At 37.8% G+C, this 24,476-nt stretch overlaps 1 pseudogene; it reads left to right on the top strand.

The window, feature by feature from the left end:
* Positions 1-744: 744 nt before the first annotated feature.
* LOC123936612 lies at positions 745-2,023 on the top strand (annotated as a pseudogene).
* Positions 2,024-24,476: the final 22,453 nt, after the last annotated feature.

Below are 24,476 nucleotides of genomic sequence, written 5' to 3'. Positions count from 1 at the left end.
CCCGATGCGGGACTCGATCCCAGGACCCTGAGATCATGACCTGAGCCGAAGGCAGCGGCTTAACCCACTGAGCCACCCAGGTGCCCCAAACAAAAGGTTTTGTAAACTGTCATTACATGTATTTTTTGTCCTCTAAGAAAGAGAAAAAAAATACTATCTTTGGGGTACTGTGGTGGTTCAGTCAGTTGAGTGTCTGACTTTGACTTGGGTCATGATCTCAGGGTCATGGAATCAAGCCCCGTGTCTCTGGTTGCACACTCAGAAAGAAGCATGCTTATCTCTCTCCTTCTGCACCTCCCTCACTAGTTCTCTCTCTCTCTCTTTCTCAAATGAATGAATGAATGAATGAATAAATAAATATATAAATAAACACTATCTTCAAAACTTTGTAGCTTTTTCATTTTTTAATGTGAGAAATAAACTGTTTAGTATTCACAAAAGAATGCATTGTCAAAATATCTTGGATTGCAAACTCAATGCACTTTGAAATATACATAATTTTCTTTGTCAAAAAATATTTTTTAGAAAATTTTTCATTGTATCAACATTATAATTAATGTTGTTATTGGAAACAGGTAAGCAGTAAGATCAAGTAGGTATCATCTGGATTAAAAATTGTATTAAAACAGCGGCTTGCTGCGGAGGAACGGCTGTTGAGCTACGCTGGGTTCAGGTTCCTGGCTGGTTGGTGACTCCCGTGCTCTGCTTCTCCCCACTGAGCTGCTGCCTGGTGAAGAAGAAGCCATGGCGCTCTGGGTCACCAGGAATGCAAAAGTTAATGTGGAAAATAAGGCGAAGATCAGCATGGCAGGGGCAAAGTGCGTGCCTCTGGGCATGACTGCGGCCTCCAAGCCCGGGCTGAGGCCAAGAACAGCCCTTGGAGACATTGGTAACAAAGTCAGAGAAAAATCACAGGCCAAATTGCCTCTGAAAAAGGAAGTAAAAACTTTGGTTCCTGGAAAAGTTATTGCTAAAAAAACTACCTAAACCTCTGGAGAAGGCACCCGAGCCTGTGCCAGAACATGAGCCAGAACCTGAGTCCGTTAAAGAAGAAAAACTTTCACCTGAGCCTATTTTGGTTTATACTCCCTCTCCAAGCCCAATGGAAACATCTGGATGTGCCCCTGCAGAAAAATATCTGTGTCAGGCATTCTCTGATGTAATTCTTGCAGTGAATGATGTGGATGCCGAAGATGGAGCTGATCCAAACCTTTGTAGTGAATATGTGAAAGATTTATGCTTATTTGAGACAACTTGAGGAAGAGCAAGCCACCAGACCAAAATACCTATTAGGTCATGAAGTCACTGGAAACATGAGAGCTATCCTTATTGACTGGCTAGTACAGGTTCAGATGAAGTTCAGGTTACTTCAGGAGACCATGTACATGACTGTTTCCATTATTGATTGGTCCATGCAGAATAATTGTGTGTCCAAGAAGATGCTGCAGCTGGTTCTTGTCACTGCCATGTTTATTGCAAGCAAATATGAAGAAATGTACCCTCCAGAAATTGGTGACTTTGCCTTTGTGACTGACAACACTTATACTAAGCACCAAATCCGACAGATGGAAATGAAGATTCTAAGATCTTTAAATTTTGGTCTGGGCTGCCCTCTACCCCTGCATTTCCTTAGGAGAGCATCTAAGATCGCAGAGGTTGATGTTGAGCAACATACTTTGGCCAAATACCTGATGGAACTAACTATGTTGGACTACGATATGGTGCACTTTCCTCCTTCTCAGATTGCAGCAGGAGCTTTTTGCTTAGCACTGAAAATTCTTGATAACGGTGAATGGACACCAACTCTACAGCATTATCTATCATACACTGAAGAATCCCTTCTAAGTGTTATGCAACACCTGGCTAAGAATATAGTCATGGTGAATCGTGGGCTTACAAAGCACAGGACCATCAAGAACAAGTATGCCACATCTAAGCACGTGAAGATCAGCATGCTGGCACAGCTAAATCCTGCACTAGTTCAAGATTTAGCCAAGGCTGTGGCAAAGGTGTAACTTGTAAACATGAGTTGGAGTACTATAATAATTGCAAATAAAATTGGCACCATGTGCCATCTGTACATAAAACAAAAACAAAAACAAAAACAATAGTATTAAAACATAGTTTCAGGGATGTTGGGGTGGCTCAGTTGGTCAAGCAACTGCCTTCAGCTTAGGTCATGATCCCAGGTCCTGGAATTTAGTCCTGCATCAAGCCTTTTGCTCATAAGGGTCAGAAGGGAGCTTGCTTCTCTCTCTGCTTGAGAGTGCATGCTTGTGCACTCTCTCTCTCTGACAGATAAATAAAGAAAATCTTTAAAAAATATATAGATTCAAAATATGACAAACCACAGTGAACAGATCTTCCTCTGTGGTAATAATACACATTATTTTATGTTTTCAGACATTTATAACAGAATGAAAAATAACGAGTAATATATAATCCCTTTACATATAACCAGAAATTTATACTTTTTAACCACATTAAGTTTTGCTATTTTTAAAATATGCAAACTGTGTGAACTATTAAAAGTTAAAATACAGGGGCGCCTGGGTAGCTCAGTGGATTAAAGCCTCTGCCTTCTGCTCAGGTCATGATACCAGGGTGCTGGGATTGAGCCCAGCTTCAGACTCTCTGCTCAACAGGGAGTCTGCTCCCCTTCCTATCACTTTCCATGCCTCTCTGCCTGCTTGTGATCTCTGTCTGACAAGTAAATAAATAAAATCTTAAAAAAAAAGAAGGGGGGACAAAATGGCCCGGAACTAAGAGGAGGCGCCATTTCAACCTGTACCCTAAAGTGAGCTGATTACCTACCAAGGAACTCTGATCATCCATGAAATCAGACTGAGATTAGAATTATACACATCTGGATCTCTACGGGGGCAGAAGATGCCAGTGGGCAGATAAAGCAGAGTGGGAACATTGGACTGATATCGGAAGAAAAACAAAAGGGGGAGGGAGCCACCAGAAGTGACCATTGGAAAGTAATACACCAATACGAGAGTGCCCTATGTTCCCTATGACTGGGAACAAATATTAACTTGGAGTCTGGTTCAAAGCACTCAAAAAGAGCAAAGGATTGTTGGGGGAAATTGCAGGAATCAGGCGGTTAGGGACAGGGGCTAAAGTCCCTGGACCAAGGACAGCCACCCCTGGCGCTGAGACAGAGAGTGCAGTGAAGAAACCAGGTCTTGGTCCCTGAACCATGAGGGAGCTCGTCTGAGGTTGCATGGGGTGCAGCTTCCGTGAGGGGCTGGGAGCCTTGCCAGCCAGCAGAAACAAAAAGTTTTTGCAGTCCCCACATATGAGCCCCGCCATGCTATCAGAGCCTGGGTCTGGCCCCATATCCTCCACTGAGAGAGGTGCATGCAGGCACCAGCAAGGAGCTCTCGGTCCTGGAAAGACAGTACTGCCAACCCAGACCAGCGGGATAATCTCAGTGTGTGATCACGGCTTGGAACCTCTCTGGTGGTCTGGAGCTTCCAAAACTGCACCACTGTCGTGGTTTTGGGTACACGCAGGAGTTCCTGCATCCCAGGGACTGTGACTCAGAACATGCTCTACCAGCATCCAAGGGGGAATTTATGTGCTCTGGAGCACCCAGAGGGGAACAGACCGAGACTTCTCTCTGAGAGGGAGGTGCGGGTGCAGTTTGCTTTCCTAAAAACCTCCAAAAACCATCAAAAGCCACCAAGGAGAGAGAAAAACAAAAAACAAACAAACAAACAAACATAAAAAACCTCCAGAGAACAAAAACCTGAAAAACCGGTTTCCTCAGAGCCCACCCCCTTGAGGGGTGCGGGAGGACTTAACTCAGGAAAAACTGCCTGAAAACCCAAGTGGCAGGCCCCTCCCCCAGAAGCCAACCAGAAAAAAGAAACAAACAAACAACAACAAAAAACCGACAAGAAAAAAACCACCACTACTTCATAGACACACCTTATGTTTTTAATTCGTTCCCACTATTCTGGTTTATTTATTTATTTATTTATTTATTTATTTATTTATTTGACAGAGAGAGAGATCATGAGTAAGCAGAGAGGCAGGCAGAGAGAGAGGAGGAAGCAGGCTCCCCACTGAGCAGAGAGCCTGATGTGGGGCTCAATCCCAGGACACTGAGATCATGACCTGAGCTGAAGGCAGAGGCTTAACCTACTGAGCCACCCAGGTGCCCCTGGTTTATTTTTTTTATATAGATAATTTTTTAACCTGTATACATCACAGTGAGATGGCCAGTACATCAAATTCTATAATAACATTTTAACCTAAAATTTTGGTACATATACCCATGTTTTTCTTTTGCTTTTCTATTTTTTAAAATTTTTTAAAATTTCATTTTAGTTTAGTTTAGTTCATTTTTTAAATTTTTATTCTTTAATATTCATATAGAGTTAAACTACAAAGTAATCCCCTTTTGCCAATCAATCCTATCCCTATAGTAAACCAATTTTTAATCAACCCTTATTGTTGGAAAGTTGAGTCCTAAAACAGAGATATCAAGATACACCCAGGAAGAATCAAAATAACCTTGCTCGCCCACACTGAGAATTTATAACCACTCTTCCAACTGTTTCTTCTGCCAATGTTTCTGTTTATTTGTATTTGTCCCAGTAGTATATAAATCTTGTACTTGGGGTTCTTTTTGACGAGGTTCTTTTTTTTTTTGTTTTTTTGTTTTTTTGTTTTGCTTTCATACACACACATATATTTTTTTTCTCTTGTCACATACTTTTATCAATCTTTTTGTTTGTATACTTCATAAATCTTACCTTGGGGCCCATTTGGGCTGAGCCTTCTCTTTTATCTTTCTTATTTTTTCCTCTCTCTCTCTCTTGCTCTCTCTCTCTATTTCGCTCTTTCTTTTTTTTTTCCTTTTTTCTCTCTTTCTTTTTTTCTTTCATTTTGGTGGGGACTCTCAATTGCTCAGAAGTGATCCAGGGTGCACCTTGACTGCACCATGGTCGGTACATACAGCTACATACATTCATCCATCTCTCACCCAAATGACTAGGAGGAGGAATTCCCAACAGAAGAAAAATTCAGAGGATGGGCCTTCTGCAACAGAGCTAATGGCTACCAACATAGACAATATGTCAGAAAGGGAATTCAGGCTAACAATTATCCAGGCAATAGCGAGGTTGGAGAAAGCCATGGATGACAAAACAGAATTGATTAGGGCAGAACTGAAAGCCACCAGGGATGATGTTCACAATGTTAGGGCAGAACTGAAAGCCACCAGGGATGATGTGCACAATGCTATCAATGAGTTCCAATGTATTCTAAATTCCCTAAAAGCTAGGGTAACTGAGACAGAAGATAGAATTAGTGATGTGGAGGACAAACAGATAGAGAGAAAGGATCAGGAGGAAGCCTGGAACAAAATGGTTAAAAGCCACAAAAACAGAATTAGGGAAATAAATGTTGCCATGAAACATTCCAACATCAGAATTATTGGAATCCCTGAAGGGGAGGAAAAAGAAAGAAGTCTAGAAGATATAGTGGAACAAGTTCTCAGTGAAAACATTCTCTCTCTCACAAGTGGAGCCAGAATTCATATACTAGAGGCAGAACGGTCTCCCCACAAGATTATAGATTCTTGAAAGTCCTCGAGACAACTAATAGTAAGAGTGAATAATTATAATTGTAGAGAAACTCTCTTGAAGGCAGCTAGGACAAAGAAGCTCCTTATGTACAGAGGAAAGCCCATCAGAATAATGTCAGGCCTGTCCACAGAAACCTGGCAGGCCAGAAATAGGTGGCAAGATATGTTCAGGGCACTAAATGAGAAGAACATGCAGCCAAGAATACATTATCCAGCAAGACTTACATTCAAAATGGATGGAGAGATAAACAGTTTCCAAGCCTGACAAGGCTTAAAAGACTATATAACCACCAAGCAGACACTGCAGGAAATATTAAGGGGGGTTCTATATAAGAGAAAAAATCCTAAGAATATTATTGAACAGAAATATAGAGACAATCTACAGAAACAAAGACTTCAAAGGTAACATGATGTCAAGAAAAACGTATCTATTAATAATCACTTTCAGTGTGAATGGCCTAAAACTCCCATAAAACGACACTGGGTTATAGATTGGATTAAATGACAGGACCCATCCATATGTTGTCTACAAGAGACCCATTTCGAAACTAAGGATACACCAAGACTGAAAGTGAAGGGATGGAGAAGCATCTTTAATGCCAATGGGCCTCAAAAGGCCAGGGTAGTGATCCCCATATCACATAAATTAGATTTTAAACTAAAGACTCTCACTACATAATTCTTAAAGGGACTATCCAACAAGGTGATCTAACAATTATAAATATCTATACCCCAAATATGGGAACAGCCAATTACGTAAGAAATCTCTTAATCAAGATATAGAGACATATTGATATAAATACAGTAATAGTAGGAGATCTTAACATGCCTCTCTCAGTAATAGACAGATGATCCAATCAGAAAATCAATAAAGAAACAAGATCATTGAATGACACATTAGACCAGATGGACCTCATTGGTATATATAGAACATTCTACCCTAAAACAACAGAATACTCATTCTTCTCAAGTGAACATGGAACCTTTTCGATAATAGACCACATAGTGGGTCACAAAACAGGACTCAATCGATACCAAAAGACTGAGATTATTCCCTGCATATTCTCAGATCACAATGCTTTGAAACTGGGGAAAAGGAAAAGTTCAGAAGGAACTCAAACACCTGGAAGGTAAGACCAACTTGTGTAAGAATGCTTGGATCAATCAGGAGATCAAAGAAGAACTTAAACAATTCATGGAAACCAATGAGAACCAAGACAGTTCGGTCCAAAACCTATGGGATACAGCAAAGGCCGTTCTAAGGGAGAAATGCATAGTCTCCCTCAAAAATATTGAAAAATCCAGAATACATCAGCTGTCTCTACACCTTAAAGAACTGGAGAATCAGGTAGAAATTAAACCAACTCCTCAAACAAGAAAGGAAATTATCAAGAGTACAGCAGAGATCAATGAGGTAGAAACTAGAGATACAGTAGAATGTATCAATGAAACGAAAAGCTGGTTTTTTGAAAGAATCAATAAGATCAATAAAGCATTGGCCACACTAATCGGGAAGAAAAGTGAGAAAACTCAAATTAATAAAATTATGAATGAAAAGGGAGAGAACACACCTAACACCAAGGAAGTAGAAACAATCATCAAAAGTTATTATCAACAGTTATATGCCAATAAGTTAATCAACCTAGATGAAATGGATGCATGCCTGGAAAACTATAAACTCCCAAAATTGAAAAAGGGAGAAATTGACAACCTTAATAGACTGATATCTAGTAACAATTTTGAAGCAGTGATAAAAACCTCCCAAAAAACAAGAGCCCAGAACCTGATAGAGTCCCTGGGGAATTCTACCAAATGTTTTAAGAAGAATAATGCCTATTCTCCTGAAGCTGTTTCAAAAAATGGAAGCAGAAGGAAAACTTCCAGACACTTTTTATGAAGCCAGCATTATCCTGATCCCCAAACCAGGCTAAGACCACACCCAAAAGGAGAATATTAGACCGATATCACTGATGAATATGAATGCTAAGATTCTCAACAAGATCCTAGCAAACAGGATCCAGCAGCACATTAAAAAGATTATCTACCATGACCAGGTGGGATTCATCCCTGGGATACAAGGGTGGTTCAACATTCACAAATCAATCAATGTGATAGAACAAATCAATAAGAGGAGAAGAACCACATGGTCCTCTCAATTGATGCAGAAAAAATATTTGACAAAATCCAGCATCTCTTCCTGATTAAAACGTTTCAAAGTATAGGGATAGAGGGAACATTCCTGAACTTCGTAAAATCTATGAAAGACCCAAAGCAAATATCATCCTCAATGGGAAAAAGCTTTCAGCCTTCCCGTTGAGATCAGGAACACGACAAGGATGCCCACTCTCACCACTCTTGTTCAACATAGTATTAGAAGTTCTAGCAACGGCAATCAGACAACAAAGAGAAATAAAAGGTATCCAAATTGGCAAGGAAGAAGTCAAACTCTCTCTCTTCGCAGATGACATGATAATTTATATGGAAAACCCCAAAGACTCCACCCCCAAACTACTAGAACTCATACAGCAATTCAGTAACATGGCAGGATACAAAGTCAATGTACAGAAATCAGTGGCTTTCTTATACACTAACAATGAAAATACAGAAAGGGAAATTAGAGAATCGATTCCATTTACTATAGCACCAAGATCCATAAGATACCTGGGAATAAACCTAACCAAAGAGGTAAAGGACCAGTACTCGAGGAACTACAGAACACTCATGAAAGAAATTGAAGAAGACACAAAAAGATGGAAGACTGTTCCATGCTCTGTGATTGGAAGAATAAACATTGTTAAAATATCTATACTGTTTAGAGCAATCTATACTTTTAATGCCATTCCGATCAAAATTCCACCGATATTTTTCAAAGAGCTGGAGCAAATAATCCTAAAATTTGCATGGAATTAGAAGAGACCCCAAATTGCTAGGGAAATTTTGGATAACAAAATTAAAACTAGCCGTGTCACGTTGCCTCATTTCAAGCTTTACTACAAAGCTGTGATCACCAAGACAGCATGGTACTGGCAAAAAAAAAAACAGACACATAGATCATTGGAACAGAGTAGAGAGCCCAGATATGGACACACAAATCTATGGTCAACTAATCCTCGACAAAGCAGGAAAAATTATACAGTGGAAAAAAGACAGTCCCTTCAAATAAACGGTGCTGGAAAAATTGGACTGCTATATGGAGAAGAATGAAACTTGACCATTCTCTTTCCATACACAAAGATACACTCAAAATGGATAAAAAACCTCAGCATGAGACAGGAATCCATCAGAATCCTAGAGGAGAATATAGGCAGTAACCTCTTCGATATCAGCCACAGCAACTTCTTTCAAGATATGTCTCCAAAGGCAAAGGAAACAAAAGAGAAAATGAACTTTTGGGACTTCATCAAGATCAAAAGCTTCTGCACAGCAAAGGACACAGTCAACAAAACAAGGAGGCAACCCACGGAATGGGAGAAGATATTTGCCAATGACAGTACAGGCAAAAGTTTGATATCCAGGATCTATAAAGAACTTCTCAAACTCAACACACACAAAACAGATAATCATATCAAAAAAATGGGTGGAAGATATGGACAGACACTTCTCCAATGAAGACATACAAATGGCTATCAGACACAGGAGAAAATAGTCATCTTCACTAGCCATCAGGGAGATCTAAATTAAAACCACTTTAAGATACCACCCTACACTGGTGAGAATTTCCAAAATTAGCAAGACTGGAAACAACATGTGTTGGAGAGGATGTGGAGAAAGGGGAACCCTCTTCCACTGTTGGTGGGAATGCAAGTTGGTGCAGCCACTTTGGAGAACAGTGTGGAGATTCCTCAAGAAATTAAAAATAGAGCTTCCCTATGACCCTGCAATTGCACTGCTGGGTATTTACTCCGACGATACAGATGTAATGAAAAAGAGCCATCTGTACCCCAATGTTTATAGCAGCATTGGCCACAGTCACCAATCTGTGGAAAGAACCAAGTTGCGCTTCAACAGATGAATGGATAAGGAAGATGTTGTCCATATACACGATGGAGTATTATGCCTCCAATCAGAAAGGACGAATATACAACTTTTGTATAAACATGGATGGGACAGGAAGAGATTATGCTGAGTGAATTAAGTCGAACAGAAATAATCAGTTATCATATGGTTTCACTTATTTTTGTAACAAAAGAAATAACACAGAGGACATCGGAGATGGAGAAGAGAAGTGAGTTGAGGGAAATTGTAGGGGGAGATGAACCATGAGAGACTATGGACTCTGAAAAACAACCTGAGGGTTCTGAAGGGGAGGGGGGGGTCTGAGGTTGGGGGAGCCAGGTGATAGGTAGTACGGAGGGCACATGTTCATTGAAGCACTGTTTGTGGTGCAAAAACAATCAATTCTTTTATGCTGAAAAGAAATTTTTAAAAAAAGAAATTAAAAAATGGAGAGTAATTTAGTTTGTGGCCATATCCACCCTCACTGTCAGGTGGGTGTCCATTAAAATATAATTAATTTTGAGGAGGTTCTTTATTTTATTGTTAAATACTTTATATTGACTTTGATCTTATTACATGCTTTATTATCTTTGTAAACAAATCTCTAGCGTGAGAAAGGATATACTGAAGATCTAAGATGTATGGAAGCTTGCTTACCAAAGAAACAGACAAGCAGTTTGGGAGGAATCATGCAGAGGGGAATCACACAAACTAGGCCTGGAATTCTAACTCTGTCAAGTAACTGAATGCACTTCTGGATAAATTAAATCATCTGTCTTAATCTGACCTTCCTGTTTAAGCGATATGAATACTCCCAATGTCATGGCTTTTTTTTTTTTTTAACAAAATAAATTAAGAGGCTTTTTGAAAGTGCCTTTCCCATTTCTAGTCACAGAAGGGAAGATCCATAAAATGAGCTCTCCACTGCCACCAATATGTTGGTGTCTTAATCTTTTGTCTTATGATTTGTTTTAGGCTGCATTCTTTCAAATAATATGTTATTTTTATATGACTACTGCTATGGTTTAGCATTGTTATTTAGAAGAAAATGAGTAAAAATAAAATATTTTAATATTTTAAAATGTCATAAAAACAGTAGAGTCAATAGTTTCATCATCATTTTCTATAATTGAGAAAGATCATTTGGGTATAAGCTGATTTTTCAACAATTTGGTGACAGAAATTTTCACTGGTTATTAAATTATGTCTATGTGATCTTGGACAAGTTATTAATTTTCTCCATTCCTTAGTTTTTTCATCTGTAAAAGGATATTTTTTTTTTACTTATAATTCAGTAATTTATGAGATTTAATGTGAGAATGCATATAAACTGCTGGGAAAAGAGCCGGACCTGTAGTAAGTATCAAATAAATTATGTCTCTTGCTAAAAAAAAAAAAGCCTTTAAAAAAAAGTTAAAATACAATGTAAGTAAAGTTAATTTGATATATTTAATAAACTTAAGTATATAAATATACATGTGTATATATATCCGAGTATATATTTATTTATTACAAAAATTAATCTTACATAAATTTTATTTATATATATAAATTATATATAATTAAATATATAGTACATATAATTTATAAACATATATAGTACATATACTTATATATGCTTAATTATATGCAATTATGTATATATAATATGTAATATACATAGAATATATACTATATAGACATAAAATTATATCTATAGATTGGTATAATTAAATAAATATATGTATAAATATGTATGTCAAATTGTCCTGTTTTAATGTATTATACGTGTTGGTCAATTTAATAAAAATAAACTATTTAATATGTGTGAGTATAATATAACTATGTACTTATTGGGTATTAGTAGGTAAAACAGAAAAATGCAGAACACCTGAATAAAATTATTTTTTAAATAATAAGAAATATTAACATAAACAACATTTTGTTTTTATCCAAGAATTGGCAGGAAGAAAGATCTGTGAAAACATCTGGGAAGTTTTCATTACCCCTCCCCACCAGGCTGGCCTGAGGCCATCCTGCATTATTAATTATTCTGTCTCCAACCTGCTCTCAGGAGACATTGCCTCATGAACGCAAACAAAACAACAAATACTAAGATTGACCTCCAAGTACGGAAGCCTACAGTCATGGTTGTAGATGAATCTATATGGATGTATCTGAAATGTCAAGTACAGAACTGAGAGGTAAGTTGTACATTTTCACCAAAAGTACTCTAGGAAGTTTATGCAGGAAATGCACTTGGCACTGCCCAGAAGGGAGAAAGACAGTAACCTATTGGTTCTGATTTGCGTCTTTATGGAGAAACATGCAAATGTTATAAGAACACTTTGAATACAATTAATAAATAATTGATTATAGGGGTACCTGGGTGGCTCAGTGAGTTAAGTCTCTGCCTTCAGCTCAGGTCATGATCTCAGGGTCCTGGGACTGAACCCTGCATTGGGCTCTCTGTTCAGCAGGCAGTCTGCTTCCCCCTCTCTCTCTCTGCCTCCCTCTCTGCCTACTTCTGATCTCCGTCTGTCAAATAAATTAATAAAATATTTTTTTAAAGACTATATATATACACACACACATATGTATATGTATATATACATACACACACACACACACACCAGTAATAAGCTAAGCACTGGGATAAGTCACTGATAAGTCCACAACTCATTAAGCAAATTAAGTAGAAAACTTCAGAAAGATGATCATATTTGGATTGTCATGTGTATAAGATTGCTTAAACAGATCATTAAGAAATAAAGTAAAATTTAAACAATCAGATAGATACTTGTGAACTTTTAAAAGCCAAATTATATTTATGCCTAAAACTTACATTGTCTTCAATTATGGGAAGAACTATTGTGATCACAAATACTGTCCTAGAAGGAAGGTGAAAACAGTAAAGTGGTTGATATTATGTCTGACCTTACCTGAAACATAGGGAATAAGACACAGCCCTACCCTCAAGGCTGCCACGTTCATGAAATAGAGACCTTGAAACTTGATGATAGGGGTGAAGGATGCTAACATAAAAGTCTAAGTGAGCTAGAATAGATAGACAAAGGACAGAAAAAAATGTATTTATCCAGAGCTGAACAAATAAATTTATACAATAAAGTTTATTTAAGAGATAGACTATAAGTAAGATATAACACATTGAATGACTCCAGGAAGGGAACTGCTGGTGTTTTTTTAATGATGTGGTGTGCCCAGAGTCTGCTGAAGAATCTATGACATGGAGAAGATGAAGGTGATGGTAAAAGTGAGAATGTTTGTCTTGTGACATTTTCATAATGACTTTATATTCTAGGCAGTGAAGATGATCACATGTAGGCAACTCAAATGATTATACACTCTTTAGTTCCATTTTTCAACTACCCTTCTGCCAAAGTGGTTGAATGTCTGGAAGGAGATGATGCTGCCATTCAGGGGGTCAACTAAGAGATGGAGTTCAGAATAAGGATACATATGGTGTCAGTGCTGATGGCTTTTCATACAACAATGTTAGGCAGAGCATCTGGAGAACAAGCACAGACAATACTTTTGTGTTTATTTGCCTTCAGAGCCAATTTACAGACACAATGCCTAAATTGGAGAAAAGGTCAGGGTCAGACTGAGACTTACTGAAACAGGTGTATGCAATGTCCACTTGTATGAGAACTGAATTCAACTGGAAACAAAGATGATCCCAGGAACCAAGATAACAGCCAGAGTCCAGTCCTCAGGAAATGTGCTGGAGGGTGTTGCTTCCTCTATGTAATGCTGCCAGTGAGGGGGAACTGGTTCCATGGTACCTTGTGCACTCACCTTTAATGAAATTCATGGAACAGGAATAGTACGGAGAACCTGGCTTTGTGTTAGTGAGAATCAAAAAAGAGTATAAAGAAAAGAAAATCATCATCTTAGATGATGACTGTGCAAATGAAGAAAAGATGGAAAAGAAGATCAAAGCTACCATGAATTCAGAATTTCTTAGCCTCAGCAAATGTGATACATTGTGCTAGATAATCTTTTGTTCTGTGAGTGTCTGGCATGTTGTATTTTGCAGCATCCTCTAGATGACAGGAGCACCAGTACATCAATGTCTCTGGACATTGCAGGATGACCATGGGCAGAGGGCAGTTCCAGCTCCAGTTAGGAACCAGCATGTTAACTGATAACTTATATCACATAAAGTCTTATAACTGATGTCACGTGTGCTAAGCAGTAACTATATATCCTTGTTTATTTTTTATGCATGTTTAATGTGCAGGCAACAAGTTGACAGAGGTAAATTCAACAGATCAATGTCACATTTATAATAAATGGCAATACAAGTTATTAGTGATAACCCTGAAATCCTCATGGTGAGTTAACCAGGAATTGTAATATTTATCAGGTATAAAATTATTTTAGCTGGCATGAATGAAAATTTAACATATATGCATAGTCTGAGGAATGCATATTCTTCTACTTGGAGGAGATGCTTTAGTTCCAACCCTTAACAACCATATCAAACAGGTTTGTCTTGAGTTTTGACTGAGATGATCTATCACTTTTAGCTATCCTTTGGATATACCCCACTATATTTGTTGTTGGTAAAATAACACCAGTTATAATAGCTAACATTCATGGAGTGTTTTCTAATTGCTTGGCACTCTGCTAAGTTCTCTCCATGTGTTACCTCATTGAATGCTCCTAATCTCCACAATGGCTGCTTGACATCACCAGTAGTGGTCATTAAAACTTGTTCTACCACTTGCAAAGATTTAAGCACTATGTGCATGGTAAAAATCCAAAAGCAGCTTCTCTGATGTCTGCTATACTATGACCAATGATTGTTCATTTGTTACTGCCTTTTGGAAGCATGGGTACATTTTGTGTTTATTCTGTGTGATGACTGTTGAATCCCTGTCCCTATATGAGATAAAAGTATATACTTTATTGATATTAATGTGATAAATATCTTAATATGCTGCAAACGACAGTGACTTAATGTCTAATTATCTAAAGGAACATTAGGGAGCAAGTATAGGTTAAAGGCACAGGCTATAGGACATGGTTTATTGTTATTTCTAATGGGAGGCCTAGAGCATTTCCAGAATAAACATGTTTTCCAAATTTACTTAACTGGGTTCAGGTGCTCTGGAGTTGTCTTTAGTGAAACAGTTTTCTAAAGAAATGCAACCATGTTTCCATTTACGATGTCTTCTTCCACAGGTTATTCTGAACCTGCTCAAGGGCAATGGGTCTATTTTCAAGTGTACTCGTAATTTGTATTCTCTGCTTATTAAGCAAATTCTTAGAAAATCTAATTAGTTTTATTTTTATTCTTTTTAAGTTTCTATTTAAAATCTGGTTAGTTAACATACAGTGTAATATAAGTTTCAGGGGTACAATATAGTGATTCACCCCTTAATACATCACCCAGTGCTCATCACATCAAATCACTCCTTAATCCCCGACCCAATTTGAACAATTCCCCCTTCAAACTCCATTATTATAAAAACCAGTTTGTTTTCTATTGTTGATAGCCATTCTCTTGGTTCACATCTCTCCTTTTTTTCACCATTGTTCATTTGTTTTCTTTCTGAAATTCCACATATGAGTGAAATAATATAGTATGTGTCATTCTCTAACTTATTTCACTTAGGATAAAACTCTAGTCCATTCATGTCATTGCATATGGAAAGTTATCATTATTTTTTATTCCATTATTCAATGGAATAATATACCATTATTCAATGGAATATTATTCCATCATATATTCCATTTCAATATATAATAAAAGTGATATTATACATATTTAAATACATATTCATTTATATATACATGTTAATGTATATATTTATATTTATATTTAATATCATATTTATTGAACAGACTGTCTTTTTCATTGGATATTCTTTCTTGATTTGTTGAAGATTAGTCGACAGTAGAGTTGAGGGGCCATTTCTGGAGTCTCTATTCTGTTCCATTTATCTATGTGTCTCTTTTTGTGCCAATACCATACTATCTCAATGATTCCAGCTTTGGAATAGTGCTTGAAGACCAAAATTATGATGCCTCCAGCCTTGGTTTTCTTTTTCAATATTACTTTGGCAGTTAAGTGTTTTTGTGGTTTCATACAAATTTTAGTATCGTTTATTGTAACTCTGAAAATTGCTGATGGCATTTTATTATGGATTACATTAAATGTGTAGATCACTTTGCATATTATAGACATTTTAACAATATTTGTTCTTCGAATCCATAAGCATGGAATATTTATCCATCTCTTTGTTTCCTCTTCACTTACTTGAATAAGCATCCTATAATTTTCAGAGTACAGATGTTTTTACATCTGGTTAGGCTTATTTTAAGTATTTTATGCTTTTTGTTGCACTTGTAAATGGGATTTATCACTTGATTTCTCTTTTTGCTGCTCCATTGTTGGTGTACAGAAATGCAACAGATTTCTTTATATCAATTTTGCATCCTGTGATTTTACTGAATTTGTGTATAGGTTCCAACAATTTTTTGATGACCTGTTTTGGGTTTTATTCATATTGTATCTTGTCTTCTGCAAATAGTGGAAGTCTGACTTCTTTGCCATTCCAGATTTTTTTTTTTTTAATTCCTGAGGTTAGGACTTCCAGTACTATGTTAAATAACAGTGGTGAGTGTGGACATTGCTGCCTTGATTCTGATTCTAGAGGAAAGGCTCTCAGTTGTTCCCCATTGAGGATGATATTAACTGTGTGTCTTTTGTATGTAGCCTTTATTTGTAGAGATACATTCTCTTTACCTCTACTTTGCTGAGGGTTTTTATCAAGAATGGATATTGCACTTTGTCGAATGATTTTTACACACATATAGAACAGAACATATAATTCTTATCCTATCTTATAGCAATGTCGTGTAACATGTTGAATGATTTATGAATACTGAACCACACTTGGAGCCCAAGAATAAACCCACGTGACTGTGATGAGTGTCTCTTTTAATGTACTGTTAAATTTGGTTTGCTAGTTTCTTGTTGAGAATTTTTGTATCCATATTTATTGGGATATTAGTATCTAATTCTCTTTTTTTAATGGAATGTTTTTCTAGTTTTGGAATCAGGGTAATGCTAGTCTCACAGAATGAGTTTGAAAGTTTTCCTTCTATTTTGATTATTTGGAATAGCTTGAGAATAATAGTTATTGACTCTTCTTTAATTGTTCAGTAGAATTCACCTGTGAAATTATATGGCCCTGGGCTGTGGTTTGTTGGGAGATTTTTGATTTATTTCCTAGTTGTTGGTCTGTGCATGTTTCATATATCTTCCTGTTTTCAGTTTTGATAGTTTCTATAATTCTAGGCATTTACCCAGTTATTCCAGATTGTCTGATTTTTTTTGGCATATAACTTTCATAATATTCTGTATTTACAGAAATACAAATGTTTGTATTTCTGTGGTGTTGTTGTTATTTCTCCCCTCTCATTTCTTATTTTATTTTTGGTTACTTTCTTTTTTGTTCTTGATAACTCTGGCTGGATGTTTATCAATTTTATTATTTTTTTCAAAGAACCAACTCTAGATTTCATTGATCTGTTCTAATGTTTATTTTCTATATCATTTATTTCTCTTCTAGATTTTCCCCCTTTTCTGCTTGTTTTAGTCTTCATTTTTTTTCTTTTTCTAGCTTTTCTAGGTGTAAGATTAGATAGTTTCAGATTTTTCTTACTTCCTGAGGTTGGTCTGTATTGCTATATACTTTTCTGTCTTATGACTGCTTTCATTTTATCCCAAAGGTATTGAACCATTGTGTTTTCATTTTCTGTTGTTTCCATGTATTTTTTTAAAATGTCTTTAGTTTCCTGGATGACTCACACACTTTTTTTTCCTTTCTCCAAATATTTATTTATTTGTTTATTTATTTATTTATCATGCTGCTGGCCATTATACATTACATCAATTGTTTTTGATGTAGTGTTAAATGATTCATTAGTTGATTATAACATCCAGTGCTCATCACAACACATGCCCTCCTTAATACCTACCACACAGCTACTCAACCCCCCCAGCACCTCCCAAAACTCTTAGTTTGTTTCCCAGAGTCCAGAGCCTTTCATGGTTTGTCTCCCTTTCTGATTCCCATCTACAACTTCAGTTTCCCCCTCCATTCCCCTGTTGTTCTCCATGCCATTCTTTATGTCCCACAAATAAGTGAAACCATATGATAATTGTCTTTCTGCTTGACTTATTTCACTTAGCGTAATACCCTCCATTTCATCCATGTTGATGAAAATGGTGGGTAGTCAACCTTTCTGACGATTGAGTAATATTCCATTGTATATATGAAAAAATTAGTTATCGATTCATCTGTTGAAGGGAAACTTGGCTCCAACCACAGTTAGATTACTGTGGATCTTGTTGTTATGAACATTGAGGTGCATATGCCCAATCTTTACACTACATCTGTATCTTTGGGATAAATGCCTAGTAATGCAATTGCTGAGCAATAGGCTAACTTTATTTATTTATTTATTTATTTATTGGCTAACTTTATTTTTAATGTCCTGAGGAACATCCATACTGTTTTCCAGTGTGGTTATACTAGCCTGCATGCTTACCAGCAGTGTAGGAGGATTCCCCTTTCCCCACATCCTTGCCAACATCTGCTGTTTTCTGTCTTGTTGATTTTTTGCCATGCTAAGTGGTATAAGATGGTATCTCATTGTAGTTTTGATTTGAATTTCCCTGAGGGCTCCACAAATAAGTGAAACCATATGATACTTGACACTCTCTCCTTGACTTAATTCCCTCAGCATAATTTCTTCCAGTCCCGTCCATGTTGATACAAAAGTTGGGTATTCAACCTTTCTGATGGAGGCATAATACTCCATCGTGTATATGGACCACATCTTCCTTATCCATTCGTCTGTTGAAGGGCAACTTGGTTCTTTCCACAGTTTGGCGACTGTGGCCATTGCTGCTATAAACATGGGGGTACAGATGGCCCTTCTTTTCACTATATCTCTATCTTTGGGGTAAATACCCAGTAGTGCAATTGCAGGGTCATAGGGAAGCTCTATTTTTAATTTCTTGAGGAATCGCCACACTGTTTTCCAAAGTGGCTACACCAACTTGCATTCCCACCAACAGTGGAAGAGTTTTCCTCTATCTCCACATCCTCTCCAACACACGCTGTTTGCTGTCTTGCTCATTTTGGCCATTCTAACTGGTGTTAGGTGATATCTCAATGTGGTTTTAATTTGAATCTCCCTGATGGCTAGTGATGATGAGCATTTTTTCATGTTTCTTATAACCATTTGTATGTCTTCATTGGAGAAGTGTCTGTTCATGTCTTCTGCCCATTTGTTGATAGGATTCTCTGTTTTGTGTGTGTTGAGTTTGAGGAGTTCTTTATAGATCCTGGATATCAACCTTTTGTCTGTACTGTTATTTGCAAATATCTTCTCCCATTCCGTGGGTTGCCTTTTTGTTTTGCTGACTGTTTCTTTGCTGTGCAGAGGCTTTTGATCTTGATGAAGTCCCAAAAGTTCATTTTTGCTTTTGTTTCCTTTGCCATTGGAGACATATCTTGAAAGAAGTTGCTGTGACCGATATCAAAGAGGTTACTGCCTATGTTCTCCTCGAGGATTCTGATGGATTCTTGTCTCACGTTGAGGTCTTTTATCCATTTCGAGTTTATCTTTGTGTATGGTGTAAGAGAATGGTCGAGTTTCATTTTTCTACATATAGCTGTCCAATTTTCCCAGCACCATTTATTGAAGAGACTGTCTTTTTTTTTTCACTGTATATTTTTTCCTGTTTTGTCAAAGATTATTTGACCATAGAGTTGAGGGTCCATATGTAGGCTCTCTACTCTGTTCCACTGGTCTATGTGTCTGTTTTTATTCCAGTAACATGCTGTCTCGGTGATCACAGTTTTATAGCAAAGCTTGAAAGTATGGATTGCTCTAGGCAGTATAGACATTTTAACAATGTTTATTCTTCCAATCCAAGAGCATGGAATGAACTGCCATCTTTTTGTGTCTTCTTCAATTTCTTTCATGAATGTTCTGTAGTTCCTCGAGTACAGATCCTTTACCTCTTTTGTTAGGTTTATTCCCAGTTATCTTATGGTTCTTGGTGCTATAATAAGTTGAATCTATTCTCTAATTTCCCTTTCTCTATTTTCATTGTTAGTGTATAAGAAAGCCACTGATGGGGCGCCTGGGTGGCTCAGTCAGTTAAAGCCTCTGGCTTCAGCTCAGGTCATGATCCCGGGGTCCTGGGATCAAGCCCCACATCGGGCTCTCTGCTCGGTGGGGAGCCTGCTTCCTCCTCTGTCTCTGCCTGCCTCTCTGCCTGCTTGTAATCTCTTTCTGTCAAATAAATAAATAAAATCTTAAAAAATTGAAAGCCACTGATTTCTGGACATTGACTTTGTATCCTGCCATGTTACTGAATTTTTGTTTGAGTTCTAGTAGATTGTGGGTGGAATCTTTTTTTGTTTTTCATAGAAAGAATCATGTCATCTGTGAAGAGAGAAAGTTTGACTTCTTCACTGCCAATTTGGATACCATTTGTTTCTCTTTGTTGTCTGATTACCCTGTGTCATTTTATGGGCACATTTAGGCCATTCACCTTAAGAGTGATTATTGATAGATACGTTTTTATGGACATCGTTTTAACTTAGAAGTCTTTCTGTCTGTAGATTGTCTCTATATTTCTGTTCAATGACATTCTTAGGATTTTTTATCTTTTATAGAAACCCCCTTAATATTTCCTGCAGTGTCGACTTGGTGGTTGCATAGTCTTTTAAGCATTGCTGGTCTTGGAAACTCTATCTCTCTATCCATTTTGAATGTCAGTCTTGCTGGATAAAGTATTCTTGGCTGCATGTTTTTCTCATTTAGTGCCCTGAATGTATTTATGCCAGCCCTTCCTGGCTTGCCATGTCTCTGTGGACAGGTCTGACATTATTTTGATGGGTTTTCTTCTGTATGTAAGGAGCTTATTTTCCCTAACTGCTTTCAAGAGGGTCTTCCTACAGTTATAATTCTTCATTCTTACTATTAGGTGTTGCAAGGACTTTCGAGAATCTATAATCTTGGGTGGAAACCGTTCTGCCTCCAGACATGAATGCTGTTTCCATTCATGAGATTAGGAAAATTTTCATAGACAACTTGTTCCACTCTATCTTCTAGACTTCTTTCTTTCTCCTCTCCTTCGGGGATTCCAATAATTCTGACAATGGGATGTTTCATGGCATCATTTATTTCCCTGATTCTGTTTTCGTGGCTTCTGAGCTGTTTGTTCCAGGCTTCCTCCTGGTCCTTTCTCTCTATCTGTTTGTCCTCCAGATCACTAATTCTATCTTCTGTCTCAGTTACCCTAGCTTTCAGAGAATTTAGATTAGATTGGAACTCATTGAGAGCATTTTGAACATCATCCCTGGTGGCTTTCAATTCTGCCCTAACATTGTGAACATCATCCCTGGTGGCTTTCAGTTCTGCCCTAATCAATTCTGCTTGGTCATCCCTGGCTTTCTCCAACCTTGCTGTTGCCTGGATAATTGTTAGCCTGAATTCCTTTTCCAACATATTGTTTATGTCGATAGCCATTAGCTCTGTTGCAGAAGGTCTATCCTCTGTATTTTTCTTCTGTTGGGCATTCCTCCTCCTAGTCATTTTGTTGAGAGAAGACTGAATGGTTGTAGCTGGATTTATCAATTGTGGTTCAGTCAAGGTGCACCTTGGAACACTTCTGAGCAATAAGGATTTCCCACCCAAATGAGAGAAAAGAAAAAAGAAAAAAAGAGGGGGGAGGGAGGGATGATAAAAGAGAAAGCTCATTCCAAATGGGACCCAACGTAAGATTTATGAAGTATACAAACAAAAACACACAAACAAAAAGACTGATAAAAGTATATGACAAGAGAAAAATATATATATATATATACATATAAAAGCAAAAAAAGGAAGAACCTCATCAAAAAGAACCCCAAGCATAGGATTTATGTACTATCAGGACAAACACAAATACACAGAAACTCTGGTGGAAGGAAAAGATGGGAGAGAGGTTATAAATTCTCCATGTGGGTGAGGAAGGTTATTTTGATTCTTCCTGGATATAACTTGATGTCATTGTTAAAGGACTCAACTTTCCTAAGATAAAGGGGGGTTAAAAATTAGTTTACCTGTAGGCATAGCATTGATTGGGGAAAGGGGATTACTTTGAAGTTTAACTCTATATGTATATTAGAAAATAAAAATTAAAAAAAAAGAATAGACTAAACTAAACTAAAATTTAAAAAAAAATAAAAAAATAGAAAAGCAAAAGAAAAACATGGTTGTATGTATCAAAAAGTTCCGGTTAGGACATTGGGGAGGGGAGGCGAACCATAAGAGACTATGGACTCTGAAAAACAACCTGAGGGTTTTGAAGGGTCAGGGGTGGGAGGTTGGGGCAACCTGAGGGTTTTGAAGGGTCAGGGGTGGGAGGTTGGGGGAACAGGTATGGGTAATGGGGAGGGCACGTTTTCCATGGAGCACTGGGTGTTGTGCAAAAAGAATGAATACTGTTATGCTGAAAAAATAAATAAAATGGAAAAAATAAAAAAAATAAAAATAAAAATAAAAAGCGGTGCAATAAAAAAAAAGAAGGTTATTAAGTAATTTGATGTACTGGACATCTCACTGTGATGGTAAATAGGTTAAAAAATTATCTATATGTTTAAAAATATGAACCAGAATAGTGGTAACGAGTTAAAAATAAAAGTTGTATTTATGAAGTAGTGGTGGTTGTTCTCTTGATGTCTTTTTTTTTTTTTTCTTTCCTGGTTGGTTTACTGGGGGAGGGGCCTGCCACGTGGGTTTTCAGTCGGTGATGTTCCCGAGTTAAGTCCTCCCACCTCCCTCAAGGGGGTGGGCTCTGAGGAAACTTTTTTTTTTTTTTTTTTTTTTTTTAGGCTTTTGTTCTCTGGAGGTTTTCATGTGTGTTCATATGTTTTCTCTTGCCTTGACAGCTTTTGATGGTTTTTATAGGTTTAGAGGAGAGCAAACCGCACCCCAACCTCCCTCTCAGAGAGAAGCCTCAGAATGCTCTGCAGAGCTGCTGGAGGAGTAGGTTCCGAGTCACGGTCCCTGGGGATGCAGGATCTCCTCCTTGTACCCAAAACCACAGCAGCAGTGGCTGTCTGGGCAGCTCCAGACCGCCAGAGAGGATCCAAGCAGCAATCGCACACTGAGATTTTCCCACTGACCCAAGCTGGGAGTGCCTGGTTTTTCCAGGTCCCAGAGCTCTTGGCTAGTGCCTGTGAGCACCTCTCCCAGGGGAGGGTGTGGGGCGCATGCGTCCCAGGCTCTGATCCCTCGGTGTGGGTCTAAGAGTGGCAGGCTAATGCCTGCCCACACCTCCCTCAGGGAGGGTGTGGGGCACATGTGTCTCAGGAACGCTGTCTGGTGAGGCTCCCAGCCCCTCACGGGAGCCGGACCCACCGCGTTCTCAGGCATGCTGGTGGCTCAAGCACAATGGTGGCTCAGGGAACAAGACCTGGTTTCTCCGCTGCACTGTCTCTGGTTCAGCACGAGGGGAGGCTGTCCTGGGTCCGGAGACTTAAGCCCCTGTCCCTAACTGCCCCGATTCCCACAGTTTCCCCCCGCGATCCTTTGCTCTTTTTTGAGTGCTTTCAACCAGACTCCAAGTTAATGTTGGTCCCCAGAAGCAGGGCACTCTCGTATTGGGGTATTATTTTCCAATCAGTCACCTCTGTTGGCTCCCTCCCCCTTTTGTTTATCTTCCAATATCAGTCCAATGTTCCCACTCTGCTTTACCTGCTCCCTGGCGTCTTATGCTCCTTCAGAGATCCAGACACATATAATTCTGATCTTAGGCTGATTTCATGGGTGATCGTATTTCTTTGGTAGGTAATCAGCTCACATTAAGGTACAGGTTGAAATGGCACCTCCTCCTACCTCCCCGCCACTTTGACTCCTATTTCTTGTCTTTTTATTTATTTATTTTTTCTTATGGTTGACTTAACGTTTTATAGTATTGTGGTCAGAAAGTATCCAAGACATTGAAATCATTTTATACTTGATGAGTCCTGATTGCCTGATTTGTGACCCAGTGCATGATCTCTTCTGGAGAATGCCCAATGTGCCCTTGAAAAAAATGCACATTCTACTGTTTTAGAATGAAATATTCTAAGTATATTTGTTAACTCCACTTGGTCCAGTGTGTCATTCAAAGCCATTGTTTACTTGTTGATTTTCTATTTAGATGATTTGTCCATTGATGAGTTGTGTATGAAATTCTCCTACTATTATTGCTTTATTTTCAATGAGTTCCTTTACATTTGTTATTAATTGTTTTATATATTTGTTGCTCTCCAATTGGGGACATAATATTTTTAATTATTAGATCTTTGTGTGGGATGGTATACCCCTTTATTACGATATACTGACCTTTTCCATATTTTTTATTGTGTTTGTATTAGAATCTAGCTTGTCTGATACAAGTATTCCTGCCTTGGGTTTCTTTTGGTGTTCTTTTACTTAATAGTTATTTTCCCAACATTTTGCTTTCAATCTGCAGGTGACTTCAGGTCTAAAAATGAATGTCTTGTAGGAAGAATCCAGATAGATCTTATTTTATTGTGTGTGTGTTTCATCTGTTCTCACACTATGTATTTTCAATGGAGCATTTCATTTATGTACATTCAAATTATTGATAGATAACTATTCAGTGTCATTTTATTACTTACTTGTCATAGTTTCTGGATATTTTCTGTGTTCCTTTATAGTGTTTATGACTTTTGGCTTTTCCTTCACGTTCAAAGTGTTCCCTTTCATATATCTTCCTGGGCTAGTTTAGTGGTCACAAATTCCTTCAGTTTTTGTTTGTGTGGTAAAGTATTTATCTCTCCTTCTA

The sequence above is a fragment of the Meles meles genome, unplaced genomic scaffold, assembly GCF_922984935.1.
Source record: "Meles meles unplaced genomic scaffold, mMelMel3.1 paternal haplotype, whole genome shotgun sequence".
NCBI lineage: Eukaryota > Metazoa > Chordata > Mammalia > Carnivora > Mustelidae > Meles > Meles meles.
Note: the sequence above shows the minus strand (reverse complement) of the source record. Positions and strands in the feature narration are given on the sequence as shown.